This window comes from Epargyreus clarus, unplaced genomic scaffold, assembly GCF_041222505.1.
Source record: "Epargyreus clarus isolate Ecla_fem2 unplaced genomic scaffold, WU_Ecla_fem_2.2 ptg000036l, whole genome shotgun sequence".
NCBI lineage: Eukaryota > Metazoa > Arthropoda > Insecta > Lepidoptera > Hesperiidae > Epargyreus > Epargyreus clarus.
The window spans coordinates 3,833,172-3,849,008 of NW_027332241.1; the positions used below are offsets into that span (position 1 = coordinate 3,833,172).

A 15,837-nucleotide genomic window follows, 5' to 3' on the forward strand; every position below is an offset into this window, starting at 1 on the left:
AGGGAGCGCGCTGAACCCGCTCGGAGGAGGAGCCGCCGCGGCCGTAGGTAAGGGCCCCCGGCGCGGTGTCCCTGTAGTTCCGGGACTAGAATAGGGCTACGGTATCTCCTGCCTGTCGTAAGAGGCGACTAAAAGGGGGCTTCCGGGGTTGCGGGCGGCAAGAGTGGGAGCTCGAACCGCCCGGCCAGCGGCCCCGGGAAGGACGACGGTATGTGTGGTCGCATACCGTCGTATACGCCAGATGGTGTGGCGAGCGTCAAGCTCACCTGGGCGGAGCCCGACGGGGCAACGCGCTAAGAGGACTCCGGTTGCGTTCCTTTGGAGATCCCGGAGCCCTTTTTTGTGAATCGATTGGAACACTTCGATTGGAATCGATTCAAAAATAGATCTTTTTCAGAAAGAATCAACGTCCCTATAACAACAGTGTAAAGTGCTGCTGCATTCTGGTTTGGAAGGTTATCCGAGGTGTTCTTTTAGTCCTCAGGGGTAGCATATGTGGCCAAGTCATTGATTACAGATGTTCATGGGCGCAGTAGCCACTTACCATCAGATGGACTGCATGCTTGTCTGCTACTTCAATTACCAAAAAATCGTTAGTAATAATAACATTTAACAGGGACATGTCTAGCTGAATAAGTCAAATAAACGCCATTTTGATTTTTTGATTTTTTTACGCCTATCTTCTCACACACTCACACGCTTCTTATATTAAATTATCAACGCCCGATATTAATTATCTATCTATCCAATGTTTTCCCTGCTAAAGATCGTCGTCATTAATCCATCACTGTCCCACTACTGGGCAGGGGTCTCCTCTCAGAATGAGAAGGATTAGGCCATAGTCCACCGCGCTGGACAAGTGCGTATTCGTAGACTTCACATACCTTTTTATATCAAAGGTCAAAATTTGATAATTCCCTAATAATCGATCTTTTTCGAAGTATCGATCTTTGGTTTAAAATTTGGATTGATCGCTTATTAACAACGGACGTAAAGATAAAAATGCAGTGATTTCACAACACAGTTAACACACTTTTGAAGTGTTAGTTAACTCAGTTACCGGTCATTGACTTTAGCACACAATTTCTAAACAAATGGAAAATGGAAATTTCCATTCCACGCTGTGGAAGGAACCATCGCTTTCATAACTAAAGTAATGGTTATTGCGGTTCTATTTTAATGATTGTGTTTACCGCTAAGTTAGGTTATTTTCGTCTTATATATAAAATTCTCGTGTCACAATGTTAGTTATCGTACTCCTCCGCAACGGCTTTACCGATTTTCACCAAATTTTATATGGATATTAATGATATTATATATTATTATATTATTTATATTTTATTATGTCTGAGAATCGGCTACTATGTATTTTTCATACCCCTAAGTGATCAGGGTTGTTCACCCTTAATATTTTTTTATTTATATGGCAAAACAACGTTTGCCGGGTCAGCTAGTAATAAGTAGAAAACGAGCAGTCCCCCTGATGATACAGTCCGCGTAAAACTGCTAGTCCGCTCTGAATATAGAATGTGTTGGAAAATGTCTTCCTTACCACACCCTTCAATCCAGAACACAGCAGCGCTAAACACTGCTGTTATTATACAGAAATAGGTGAGGCGGTGGTGCCGGAATCGAAACACAAAGGGTTCAGATAAACAAAAAAATAGCTGGAGAAAATTCAAAATATTATAGAAATTGCTATTATTACTTTATGTCATATTATCTACTTTCTTACAAATATACGAGTACATTACTGTCGTCGTAATAAATAACGTAGCATTTGCAAAATTATAGTTCTGAGCATAATTAGTAAAGATACTTCGCCGCCTTGAAATTGAATGAAGCCACAAACAGCTTATTAGTAAGTTCTTTTTTTTAATTCTTGACAAATAAAAACATTTTTAGAGAAAATTTACGAATAAATAACTAATACTGCGTAATTTACATAAAAAATAAATAATTCTTTCAAATATTTTAGGGACATTTTAGCACGGAGACATGGCAAAAGTTTTTTACGCAACTATTTCAATTCTCAAAACTGGTTACATTTTCTTGTTAGGAGTGAGTAATCTTTACTAATCTATGGTTCTGAGTCTAAATCTAATCTAGAGCTAATGTAAATAGTGCTAGTAAATAGGTAAATCTTTTTCGTTACAATTTCACCTACTACAAATGAAAATACATTTTTTCTTCCTATTATAGTCTTGTGATGCCATTTGTGCAAAAAACTGAATGGTGCCAAAAAGTCGATTACTGTGTTCTTAATTACGAAGGCAGATTAGACGGACACACGCGAAGCTCATTCTTATTATACAGATTGCATTTACCGCTACGCTAGAATTGTAAGATGTCTAATTCTGGAAAATAATGTGCGAAGTAGTCTTAGAAATTACTTCATTTACATTTAAAAGCGATTAAAGTGTTGTGGTTAGAAGTTAGTAGAATTTTATTTAATAATATTTAGTAGAATATTAAGAGGAATACGGGGGTCTTAGGTTTGAATCCCTTACAATGAGACGGATTAGGCCAGAGTCCACCGCGCTGGCCAAGTGCGTATTGGTAGACTTTACATACCTTTGAAAACTTTTTTATATTCCTCAGGTATGCAGGTTTCCTCACGATGTTTTCCTTCACCGTTAAAGCGAGTCGTTAAAACAATTTACTTACAGTCAAAATGTTAACAAACCTTGGATCTTAAAGCCGAACGTCCACCGCCAGCTAAAATAAGTTAGTTTAGATTAGCGCGCAAAGTTGAGCCAGTTTATCATATATGTGCGTCCATCGCAAACTATGTAATCTAAGCTAACTAAAATATCCCGACTAGGTCTTACTAACTTAGTTGTGTAGGCCGATCCGAAGCTACGCGGACTAAGCTAATCCCCTCTCACCCCCTTCCGTTACCCCTCTGACGTCTTTCGCTAGTGTTGTTTTCTAGTGTGTGATCATGTGCAGGCAGCGAAACACGTATTTTCAGCATGGAGTTATTAATTGAGTACGTCAAGCAATATCCTATTTTGTATAATCCAGAGGCAGAAGGTATAAGGAAAACAATAGCGGACGAAATGAAAAACCCGGAAATCAAAGATGGTAAATTTTTAAATGGTAATAATGGTAATGCTAATAATTGTAAACTTGACACTCCAGTACAAACTGATCATCACTAATTAGTTAGTTTAGCTTAGCTTATTTCAGTGAGTTTAGTTCCTATTTATTTTAGCTGGCGGTGGACATTCGGCTTAAAAACAAACTAACAACCGCTGGGATGTCAGTTAAAATAACAGTTAACGTGAATAACTCTTAAATGCGGAAGTTCAACCGAAAATTATGTGAAACATTATATTTTTTAGTTTTGTTTTTAAGAACACAAGGTCTGTGACCATATACATAATTACAAAGACCAAAAAATGAGACAACCGGAACCAAAATAATTATAGAATAAAAACTAAAAACCACGCTAAAATCATACAAGGAAAACCGTTAATCCTGATTCCTGACGATGCTGATGAGGAGAATGGTATAAAATTATTAAAATCGTGTATTGTCATCGGTTCTTGATAATTGTTCAAAATTTAAAATTATTCGGACCGTTCAAAGTGGGTAAAAATCGAGTTCAAAGATTCCGTTCCATACATACAGGTCAAGCTAATAAAAGCGTGGTAAAAATTCGCAACAGATTTGCACAGCACATGTGGCATAGATATATTAGATTAGTAATGCTGTGCAAATCTTTTTATATATATATTTCTTATGTGCGTGTGTATGTCACTGAACTCCTCCTAAACGACTGGACTGATATTGATGAAATTTGTTGTGTGTGTTCAAGGGGACTTGAGAATGGTTTAGATTCACAATTTAGTCCAATAAGGTAAGTAAGGTAAGACCAATTTTCGACAGATGGCACCACTGTCATTCCAATGCAGGTACAAATTTTTCGTTTTATGTATGTCATATTATTTCCTTAAAATGCGGACGAAGCCGCGGGCACCACTAGTTATTATATAAAAATAATATGTGCTGCTGTAACAGACCTCAATTAGACGATTACAAAAAACAATTAAAATTTTTGCCTGCGTGTCTGTATGTTTCGGCTAAACTTTGAAATGACTAGATCGATTGCGATAGAATTTTACTAGCAGTTAGTTAATGTTATATGAAATAACATAAACATACTTTTATTTTAGATAAATAATTAGGGTTCCATATAAAAACTAAAACCAATAAACCCTCAAGAGTACTTACACTTTTAATCGCGCGTAACTATGACTATATTATTCTCATCTTTGTACATTCAATTTATTTTTTATCTCACGAAATAAATTTAAGGTTTATCTTAGGAGAAAACACGTTGTCCCTGTAGTTTCGGGACCAGAATAGGGCTATGGTATCCCCGGCCTATCCCGGCAAGAGTGGGAGCTCGAACCGACCAGCGACCCCGGGAAGGACGGCGGTATGTGTGGTCGCATACCGTCGTACACACCAGGCGGTGTGGCGAGCGCCAAGCTCACCTGGGCTGAGCCCGACGGGGCCAAGGGGACTCCGGTTGCGGTCCTTTGGAGATCCCGGAGCCCTCTACGCAGCGCCGAGGACGGCCACCGGGGGGATTTTAGTGCGGTAAGAATCCCACATAACCCTACGTCGCTCCCACGACACCGGGTACCTTTTGAAGGTATCAAACGGTAAAAAGGTATCAAAGGTCGTAAACAAAAAAAGGAGAAAACACGTGCTCAGCATTAGGACAGTGATCTATTGATGATGGTGATAAAATGCAGATAAAACCGCGGGGCATACCTTGTTATTAATACATTATTCAAATTAATTGATTCTCAACCGGTTTTAGTGCCCCGTCCGTTTGTCTGTTCTCGAACTCATTATGCAAGTTCCGTACAAGTTGTTGGGAAAATTCCGTGTTTGTGTACAGAATGGCGGAACTACCTTTATTGGGGCCTGTTTTTTTTAGGGTTCCGTATCCAAAGCGTAAAAAATGGAACCCTATTACTACTCCTTCGCAGCTATCTATCCGTCTGTTATAGACTCTATATCTGGAACCGTAATAGATGGACACTTGAAAACTTCAAAGAATATCTATATACAATGTTGGCTACAAAAAATACCATTTTTTTATTAAATGGGTTCGCAACACATGGAACAGCTTATTCTTGGCATTTTTTGCTTTATCTATTGGATCGTAATAGGTAGGCAGTTAAAATTTTTACAATACATTATTTCTATAGCTGCTATGAAAACAAATACTAAAAATAAAAAAATAAAAATTTTGTGGTACGGAACTCTCCGTGTGTCTATAACTCACACTTGGCCAATTATTTCAAAATACTCGTTCAAATTTCGACTAGAGAAATAGTATTTTTTTTATATATTTAGGAACCTATGCAGTTGAAGTTTTATTTAAGACTAGCTGACCCGGCAAGCTTTGTACCGCCTCAAAATCTATGCATCAAATATATTTCATATAAAATATAACCTATGTTACTCGAGGATAATGTAGCTTTCGAATGGTGAAAGAATTTTTAAAATCGGTCCAGTAGTTTTTGAGCCTATTCATTACAAACAAACAAACAAAGTTTTCCTCTTTATAATATTAGTATAGATCAGCCTCGTAATTCCTTTAAGCATTTATCTCTGTTTTATAAGTTTGGAATAAATAATCGACCTCATTTTTTACCTACCACCTACCACCGTTGAAAATTTGACAACATGTAGTATGAAGAAATTGTCCTATGTAGGTACATCTTTAGTAGGTATTTTTTTGTATTAATCATTGACAGATTATTGATATGTACAATCCTATGTACATCTTTAGTAGGATTTTTTTAGTATTAATCATTGGCAGATTATTGATCATTGATAGTCAAAACACTGGATAGATTGAATATTACGCCTACTTAGTATAATAAAAAATTTTATCCAATTTTTGTCAAACAGTTCGTAAGTTGACAATTTAGTTAAAAATGACTTGAACAAATTTTGAACTTTGCCCAAGCTTAGCCTTGCAAATGTACATTTTTTGTCGTTTTATCGCAGACGAATAAATTATTTTGAGATAAATCTCATTAGAAAACAACATGTTGTGACTGTTTAACTATTTTCTAGTAAGCAGCATGAGTTTTCTAGGAAGGTGGTAGAACCCTTTGTGGTTCGACTCCGGCGGCACCACCGCCACACCTATTTCTACCCAATAACAGCAGTGTTAAGCGCTGCTGTGTTCCGGTTTGAAGGCTGTGGTAAGGGAGACAGACTTTTCCGAGGCGTTCCAGCTTAGTCCTCAGGGGTAGCGGCGCATCTGTGGCCGACCTCAGGTGGGAATATCTAATCCTATCTGGGGTTGATTACAGATGTCCATGGGCGGCAGTAGCCACTTACCATCAGGTGGACTGTGTGCTCGTCTGCTACTCCTATATTATAAAAAAGTAGCATGATAGAAGGTTTCCAGGCAAGTTCATGGCATATTGAACATCTACGACATCCACACGGGTCTCCTCACAGAATGCGTAGCAACGCAATTATTTCCAACCTGAGATATCTAATCTTATCTGGGGTTGATCACAGATTTCCCTGTGCGGCAGTGACCATCTACCATTCAATGGCAACCCATAACAGTCAGAGTACATGCAACCTCTAATTTTTCGAAGTTATGTGCGTACTAGTGGTGCCCGCGGCTTCGCCCGCGTTTAAAAGAAAATAATATAACATACTAACATACATATAACTGAAAGTTCGTACCTTCAACTTTGCTAAAGATCATTACTTGATCAAATGCATAATTTACGATTCAATCCTTACTAATATCGAATTAAATAATCGACTTTTGTGGTCCAAAAGATCGATCTTAGATTGCCATCCCTAGTTCCCGTGGGATTTCCGGGATAAAAACTATCCTATGTCCTTTCTCGGGTTTTAGACCATCTTTGTACAAAATTTCATTGAAATCGGTTCAGTGGTTTGGGCGTGAAGAAAAGACAATCAGACAGACAGACAGACAGACAGACAGACAGACAGACAGACAGACAGACAGACAGACAGACAGACAGACAGACAGACAGAGTTACTTTTGGATTTGTAATATTAGTAAGGATAGTAAGGGGGATAAGGGGGATTGATAAATCTATACAAACATAATGTTGCAACCGCCTCCGATTGCAAGCATTGATATTTTTAAGCTTATGGATATTTAGAGTATGCCAAAAGACTCACAAACGTAGGTAGGATCCATTACTGGAGACCGATTAACAGAATCGATTTTTTTTGGTCAAAAATATCGATTCTCCGATTAATCGATCAAAGATCGCTATCCTTAGTTCCCGTGGGATTTCCGGGATAAAAACTATCCTATGTCCTTTCTCGGGTCTCAGACTACCTTTGTATAAAATTTCATTAAAATCGGTTCAGTGGTTTAGGCGTGAAGAAAAGACAACCAGACAGACAGACAGACAGACAGACAGAGTTACTTTCGGATTTATAATATTAGTAAGGATAAGGATAATGAGCTAAATTTTTTTTTCGCGAAATTGCAATTCATTTTCTAAAATAAAGTGAACGTCTCCTTATAACATTAGCTAACTACCAGTGAAAGTCTCATCAAAATCGCTCCAGCCGTTTCGGAGAGAAGACACAACAGACAGACATGTTTTTATATACTTTCATTTGTAATAAGTAAAAAGCTGTTATTTTGTCATTACAAGCAGAAACTCGCAATTTTATTTTGCATAGATAATCCACATTTGATATGAATTGTGCCCATTTTTGAATTGTGAAAGTTCTAACGTTACGCTTTCACGAATACACCACTGAAATAATTTTGTGTAAAAATATTTTCAAACTGAAGAAGGATATAAGGCTTCCTTATTTGCTAATTGACCACTATGGGGGTGACTGCAGTTAAAATATGAAAACCCTGGTTTTCAAGAAAAATAAATGAGTATCTTGTGTAAATTAGTAAGCAAATTGCACGTTATTAATGTTCAATCTATCCAATGATCCCATAACAAAGATCGACATCTGTCAATTTCTTCATATTAGACCTTTTTTAAACATAGGAGTAGCAGACGTACATGTAGGCCACCTGATGGTAAGTGGCTACTACCGCCCATGGACATCTGTAATCAACCCCAGATAGGATTAGATATTTCTACCTGAGGTCGGCCACAGATGCGCCGCTACCCCTGAGGTCTAAGCTGAAACGCCTTGGAAAAGTATGTCTTCATTACCACAACCTTCATCAGAACATAGCAGCGCCTAACATTGCTGTTATGAGGGAGAAATAGGTGTGGCGGTGGTGCCGCCGGAGTCGAACCACAAAGGGTTCTACCACCCTATATTCTTTTGACTTTGTCATATTTTGATCTTAAAATCATAAAATGGATAGGTTAGGTTAGGTTAGGTTAGGATATATTAATAATGGACGTAAATGAGTTATTTAGTAATTACAATTTTTTAATCAACCACTGAGTGATAATCTTGAAAATATTTACACAAAAAGACATTTAACATTTACCAGACATTTAACAGGGAATCAAGTGAACTTTAAACAATGAATTTTCTAGGTCAACTGCGTACATATTTAAAGACTATGCAAAAAGACAGCAAAAATGGTGCAAAAACAGCGAAAACACATCGTGAGAAAATATACATGTTTAAGAAACTTTATGAATATTCATAGATTTATGAGTGTGTGAAGTCTACCAATTCGCATTTGGCCAACGCCGTGGACCATAGCACGGGTCTCCTCTCAGAATGAGAAGGATTAGGCCATAGTCCACCGCGCTGGCCAAGTGCGTATTGGTAGACTTCACATACCTTTGACAACTTTTTTTTATCTCTTGGGTATGCAGGTTTCCTCACGATGTTTGTCTTCAACTTAAAGCTAGTGATAATTAATGGCTAATACACACATAACAAAAAGCAGTGATAGCCTAGTGGTTAAGAAACTAGGCCTCTCGATCGCGGGGTCCGAGGTTCAAATCCCAGGCACGTACCTCTGATTTTTCAAAGTTATGTGCGTATTAGAAATTAATTATCACTTGCTAAACGGTGAAGGAAAACATCGTGAGGAAACCTGCATACCTGAGAGATTTATAAAAAACAATCTCAAAGGTATGTGAAGTCTACCAATACGCACTTGGCCAGCGCGGTGGACTATGGCCTAATCCTTCTCATTATGAGAGGAGACCCGTGCTCAGCAGTGGGACAGTAATGGATTGTTGATGATTGATGATGATGACACACATATCCTTGAAAGCTCAGAGGTACATGCTTGGGAATCAAACCGCGGACCCGTCGAAATCAAATCAAAACAAACATCTTTATTTGCCAAATAAGGTACAAAACTCTGGTGAAATCTGATAAGATACAAGAATCCTCTTATTTTACCATTTCGGCGTGCAAATATGGTTATAAACTTAATTTTATGTTAACCTACTTTGTTTTAATCGTATAACACAATTAGTCACATTGATCGATCGAAGAATAGCAAATAATTTTAGGTAAACGCATAACAATTTTATTAGCAGTTATGTTTATTTGGTACAAATTATAAAGTAAATGCACTTATTAATTAAACATAATTGTACATTTAAATAAATGCATAAAATATTTTATTAAACTAATGACCTCATAATTGAATTTTAAATGGTACCTACTTTTGGAAATTTGAATAAAAATACATTAAAAGGAATGAACATAAAAATACAACCGACTTTTATGTACAAAGTAATAAATTTAAACAAATGTTAATGCATATATTTTTAATACAATTTTTGAAAATAATTAAACACTATTTAGAATAAAACTGAATAAACAACAAGATTTTATTGTATCCATGTCCCTAATATTCAAATTATTTTAGAACATTATCAACTTTATGTTTTAAATAAATATTGGTTTAGTAGGTATAGTCCGCGCCAAACTGCTAGTCTGATCTGAAGTTGTTGCGAGCAGGTGAAGTCATACAAGTTCTGACGTCGTTGTTGGTGTCCAATATGAACGCCGACTTCATAATTGTAATAAAAATAGTAATATATCTTAGGTAACATATCTTGTATTTATCTACTCGTTATTTAATGTTTCTTGTTAGATTCGATTTAGTCGTTAAAGATCAATATATTTAACGACTAAATCTAACCTAGGTGTGAAGGATATTGCAAATGCATAATTTATAAGATAAATAAAACTATGTACAGGCGGCTCCAAAAGTAGATGAACAGATTTCAAAAATCTAGATAGAAGGTTTCAAAAATCCCTATACACATACGCATCCCTATACGCATTCAATAGCTAAACATCCCCTTTTTTTAGCATCATAATTAGGTAAACTTCGTAAAGTTTCAATATGAACATTAAAGTGTTAAAAGTACCTGAAAGAAGTTCAAAAAGTGCTCTGTAAGAACCTATTTTGAATTAAAAAAAATGATTTGATTTTGATTTGACAGTGACATATCATTCACCAGAAATACTTGCAAGTACTAGATTTTTTGTTGAAATATTTATACTATTATAAATCGATTTTCGCTACTTATCGTACACCGACAATTAAAACATTCCGTTATTCTTTACTCAACTGCGGAGGGCAATGATTTTCGAGCGTATGTATGTATGTATGTATGTATGTCTCTTTCTTTGGCACTCCCTGCAGCCCACACGTCTCGAAATTTTAACATATGAGGTGTCGTTGGACTCATCTTAGTGTGGGAGTGACATAAGTTATATTTTTAAGCACTCAAGTTTTATGTTTCATATAATAACTCCCTAGTTTTTAAACAATCTCAGAGGAATTATGTTTACTGATGATAAATAAAACTATTTCTTCAACAAACTTAAAACTTTTATTATTCCCGCTCAAAATAAACTCAAACGTCAAGATAAGTTCTTTTTCTTTTTTATGCCAACTCATAAAATCTTACCAGCCAGTGATTATATAAATGAGAACTAAAAAAATAAAATAATATATACGCGACGAATAAAACGAGAACTCTTCTTTGGCATGTCGGTTAAAAATCATCATGAAAGTAACACATTTCTTTTTTGTAATAAATTAATTTGAATATTGTAAAATTCACCCTGTAAAAGGAATGACGCACATTATTTAAGTTGACAGATAATAAAAAACGTTATAGGTAATTTATAATAAGTTCGTTCAGTAGTTTTCTATAAGCCTGGGTAATTCCAACGAGGTTTAATCAATTTTAATCATATATAATACAACATAATAAAGCCTACAATTATTATCCTTATACAGTCCGAGATAGGGCTCGAACACAAAACTGCGATGCGACGCGATGCGAATTCGCAACGCAGAAAATTGCGATGCGAATTGCTGCGATGCGATATCGTGCGGCGTAGCGTCTCTCAGGGTGACGAACAACAACAACCACTGTGCGATGCGAATCAATTCGCAAGTTCTTGCGATGCGTCGAGGGAGCTCGCAGATTTTTGCGATGCGACGTCGCATCGCAGTTTTGTGTACGAACCCTAAAGCTGCTAGTCCGCTCTGAATATAGAAATGAATCGCGTCCCCATACCAAATTGTATGACTACACCTGTTGCAACGACCTCAGAGCGGACTTTGGCGATGACTATCTTATATCTATATAAAATTCTCGTGTCAGTTACCGTACTCCTCCGAAACGGCTTTACCGCTTTTTAACAAATTTTATAACCATATTCAGTAGGTCTGAGAATCGGCTACTATCTATTTTTCACACACCTAAGTGATAAGGGTTGTTCACCCTTAGCATTTTTTTATTTATATGGCAACACAACGTTTGCCGGGTCAGCTAGTATCTATATAAAAATATCTTTCGTATGTTTGAGTCCGTACAACTAAAAAAGTTGTCAATTTATTGACCTGAAAATATTACAGTTTCCCATTTGTTTATAAGAGTGATTTTGTATATTTTTTATTCCGAAATTCTCATGAGAAATAAAAAAAATAATAGATTGTACCATAGAGAAGTGTGACCAATTAGGTTTTAGAAGATAATACTATTTTTTGTATATAACAATTATTTAAAAAATTGCACGTAGGTACTAATTATTTTTATAATATAGGACTAGCAGACGAGCATGCTGTCCACCTGATGGTAAGTGGCTACTGCCACGGACACCTATTATCAACCCCAGATTACTACCCCTAAGGACTAAGCTGTAATGCTCCAAAAAATGTCTTCCTTGCCACACCCTTCAAACCAGAACACAGCAGCGCTTAACACTGCTGTTATAACAGAAATAGGTGTGGCGGTGGTGCCGCCGGTGTCCAACTACAAAAGTTGTTACCACCTAATTACGAACTTGTTTACATAATAAAACTTAATTTAATTTAATTAAAATTTAATATTTATGCACAATTTTCCTTTACTTTGAAGTGTTTAAGTGTTAACCTAATAGATATTTCTATTAAACTGACTACTACTTATAACTTGCCTAAAACCGGCATGGTATGTGGCGTGTTACTACTATATTTACTCGATCTATTGACTTATACAAGCAAATATCAACATACAACTCGTTATACCAGTAAAACCGACGTTATCCTACGTAATAGTATAACATTACACTCAATATTACCACTTAAACACGAAAGTACAATTAAAAAACATCTCGTGACTGACAGGTCTATAACAAAAGAAATTATAGTAAAATAACCTATAACTCGTGTCAATAATCGCATAAATTATAACAGAAATGTTAGTAATAGTCATTCGGTTGTACATACCGTTATTTGTAACGAATTGTTGATATAAATGTTGATTCACAGCACAGCGCAAACACATTCACACGACCGCGACGCAAGGATTACTGTTTTACTGTTTGCTTGCCATGTCAGTGACAGAACGGAAGTGATCATGGTGTGGGTAGCCATTCATACGCGTGTGTAGTAGTGTGCGTAATGCGTACGCGCAACGAGCTACACACTATCCGGTAAATCGGATGTCTGAACCGGCAAGAAGTTGAGTCGGCAAAGTTGATTTGTGTATGGAGAAATCAAAATTATTATTCGACGGAACGAAAGGTGAATGTTTCTATAATCGATTAACACCTTTATTAACAATCAATCTATCCAAAGTTTTGCCTACCGAAAATCTACATTTGACAATTGTTTATACGTATAAACTTGTTATTATTATGATTAATAGTTGATCGAAGTAGATTAAATAAATAAATAAAAATAAAAAAGCCTATTTATTCCGTTAATATACATATCAGTCTGTTTACATTTATAAATTGTCATTTTACATTATATATTATTATTAGTATCAGTTATGTCACAGTCATCGATTAACTATAATATATATATATTTTTTTTACTTATACAATTTTAATATGTTATTGCTAATGTAATTTAATATTATATATATATTTTCATATTGTGTGGGTCATGTATGTTTGTTTATATTAAGGACCTCTAAATGAGTATAGGCCTCCTCCATTTTTCTCCATGTGTCTCTGTTTTTAGCTTTTTCTAACCAGTCTCTACCTGCTATTTTAAGTATTTCGTCTAACCATCGTTCTATTGGTCTTCCTCTACTTCTTTTACCCATTGGTCCAGTCCAATTGGTAATCTTTTTCGTCCATCTGTCATCATTCATACGCGCAATATGGCCAGCCCATTTCCATTTAAGTTTTCTGCAATGATCCAAAGCATCTATAACTCTTGTAGTGTTTCGTATTTCAGAGTTTCTTTTTTTGTCTGTTCTTTTTAAGTTTAAAATACTACGTTCTATGGCTCTTTGACATGTTTGTATTTTTTGTTTACTGTACTTATTAAATATCCATGTTTGAGAGGCGTATGATAGACACGGTAAAATACACGAATCCAGAACTTTTTTCTTTAGTTTTATGGAGATATTTGATTTTAATATTTCCTTATTTGTCCAAAATTTATTCCAAGTAATATTTATACGTCGGTTTAGTTCATCGCGATGTCTGGATTTCTCAAAGGATATCTGTTTTCCTAAGTATATGTATTGTTGTACGTATTCTATGGAATTATTATTAGAATTTATAGGTATTTTCGTACTGTTGGTCATAGCCTTTGTTAGTGGCAAAGTAAGCTTGCCGAAGTAGATTATTAAGTGATAAACTCATATCATAGTGTTTTCCCTAGCAAAGATCGACATTGGACATTTTTTATACTGGATATTATCATATAAAACATGGATAGATTAAATATTAATTACGCGCGTAAGACAGACATATTATATATTATAGTTTTATTTATTATATTATGAATATAATAAAATAAAAGCAAGAATGGTACCTACCTAAATGAAATAATGTCACCTATTTGAGCAGCCCTGATAGTGTATAGCCAACTCTAGAGTCTAGACTTTTGTCTGTTACCTAGATATTTTTTATTAGCCAATTAAGAGGTCGTCAATACATTATACCATTAAATATAGTTACTTGGTTAATAGTTAATTTTATGCTATATTTATGATTGAGATTAATCTGTATGGTATGCAATGGAATTATACTTGTTTAGTTTTTTTTGCTATATAATACTGAAGTATTTGACGAGGATGCAGTTCACCTGATAGTAAGTGGCTACTACCGTATGGACATCTGTAATCAACCCCAAATAACATTAGATTTTTACCTGACGTTGGCAGAGCCGGATTAACCTTAAGGCAGAGTAGGCAACTGCCTAGGGGCCCAGGATCGACAGGGGCCCACTGCAGACTCCGTACTAACACGCAGCCAACCCGCGTTGAGCACGCATAGAGCCTGCGTATGTCTGAACCCGCCCTTAGGACGTCATCCATGCCTATATCGGGAATTGTATTCAGGAATGTGGGTAGAAGGCAAAAAAAAAACATTATTTAGTCAGTCAGAGTAGGTAAAGAAAAGGGGCCCGAAAATTGTATTGCCTACACAGGCCCATACAGGGTTAATCCAGCTCTGGACGTTGGCAAGACACCCCTGAGGACTAAGCTGGAAAGCCTCGGATAACTATGTGTCCCCGGATAACTATGTACTCCCGAGGGAGAACCCTCATGCTAGAATACAGCAGCGCTTAACACTGCTATTATAAGACAGAAATAGGTGTGTCGGTGGTGCCGCCGGAGTAGAACCATGAAAGATTCTAGTACTTTCGACTATCTCTGCTTTAATCATCGTTGTGTGTTATTAGTACCTATAATAATAATAATCATCTATTTCAGAATTATATTCCATGTATTGTACCTATAATTCTTCATGATTATTTAAAAAAATATTATGTATTGTTCAAATAAAATAATTTTATTTCATATTTTGACCTGACCTTTTCGCATGTAGGTGAATAGTAGAAAAGGTAAATGTGGTAGTAGAATGATGTGTATACATAAATCTTGTTTTTATACATATAATAGGAGTAGCAGACGAGCATGCAGTCTTTGTGATGATAAGTGGCTACTGCCGCGCATGGACGTGTAATCAACCCCAGATACGATTAAATATTTTTTACCTGAGATCGGTCACAGATTTAAAGTATGTTTCCCTTACCATACCCTTCAAACCAGAACACAGCAGAACTTAATACTGCTGTAATATGCTGCATATTATAGGCAGAAATAGGCGTAACACAAAAGGGTTATACCACCTTCAAATCTTTGGTTTGTAAACTTAACTTTAGCCCTTTAGGCATTCCTGTGATGTGGTTTGAAAGGTTGTAGAAAGTGGTACTGATAAAAGGCGTTCTAACTTAGTCCTCAGGGATAGCAATGCATCCATGTCCAATTTTAAGTACGACTTTGTCACGACGAAGGCCGTACAGAGGAACACCGTGGGGTTTTATCCTGTAGGAGTCCGGTAAATCCTCTCCGCTGCCCCCACAGCTGACAGAAA

At 36.2% G+C, this 15,837-nt stretch overlaps 1 protein-coding gene across 1 annotated transcript in view; it reads right to left on the reverse strand.

The window, feature by feature from the left end:
• LOC140756858 (putative fatty acyl-CoA reductase CG8306) overlaps positions 1–12,870 on the reverse strand; it is a 35,175-nt gene extending 22,305 nt beyond the window's left edge. The window contains exon 1 of the mRNA XM_073092390.1: positions 12,725–12,870. The gene's annotated coding sequence lies outside the window, so the exon portion shown is untranslated. The remainder of the gene's footprint in view (positions 1–12,724) is intronic.
• Between the last annotated feature and the right edge of the window lie 2,967 nt (positions 12,871–15,837).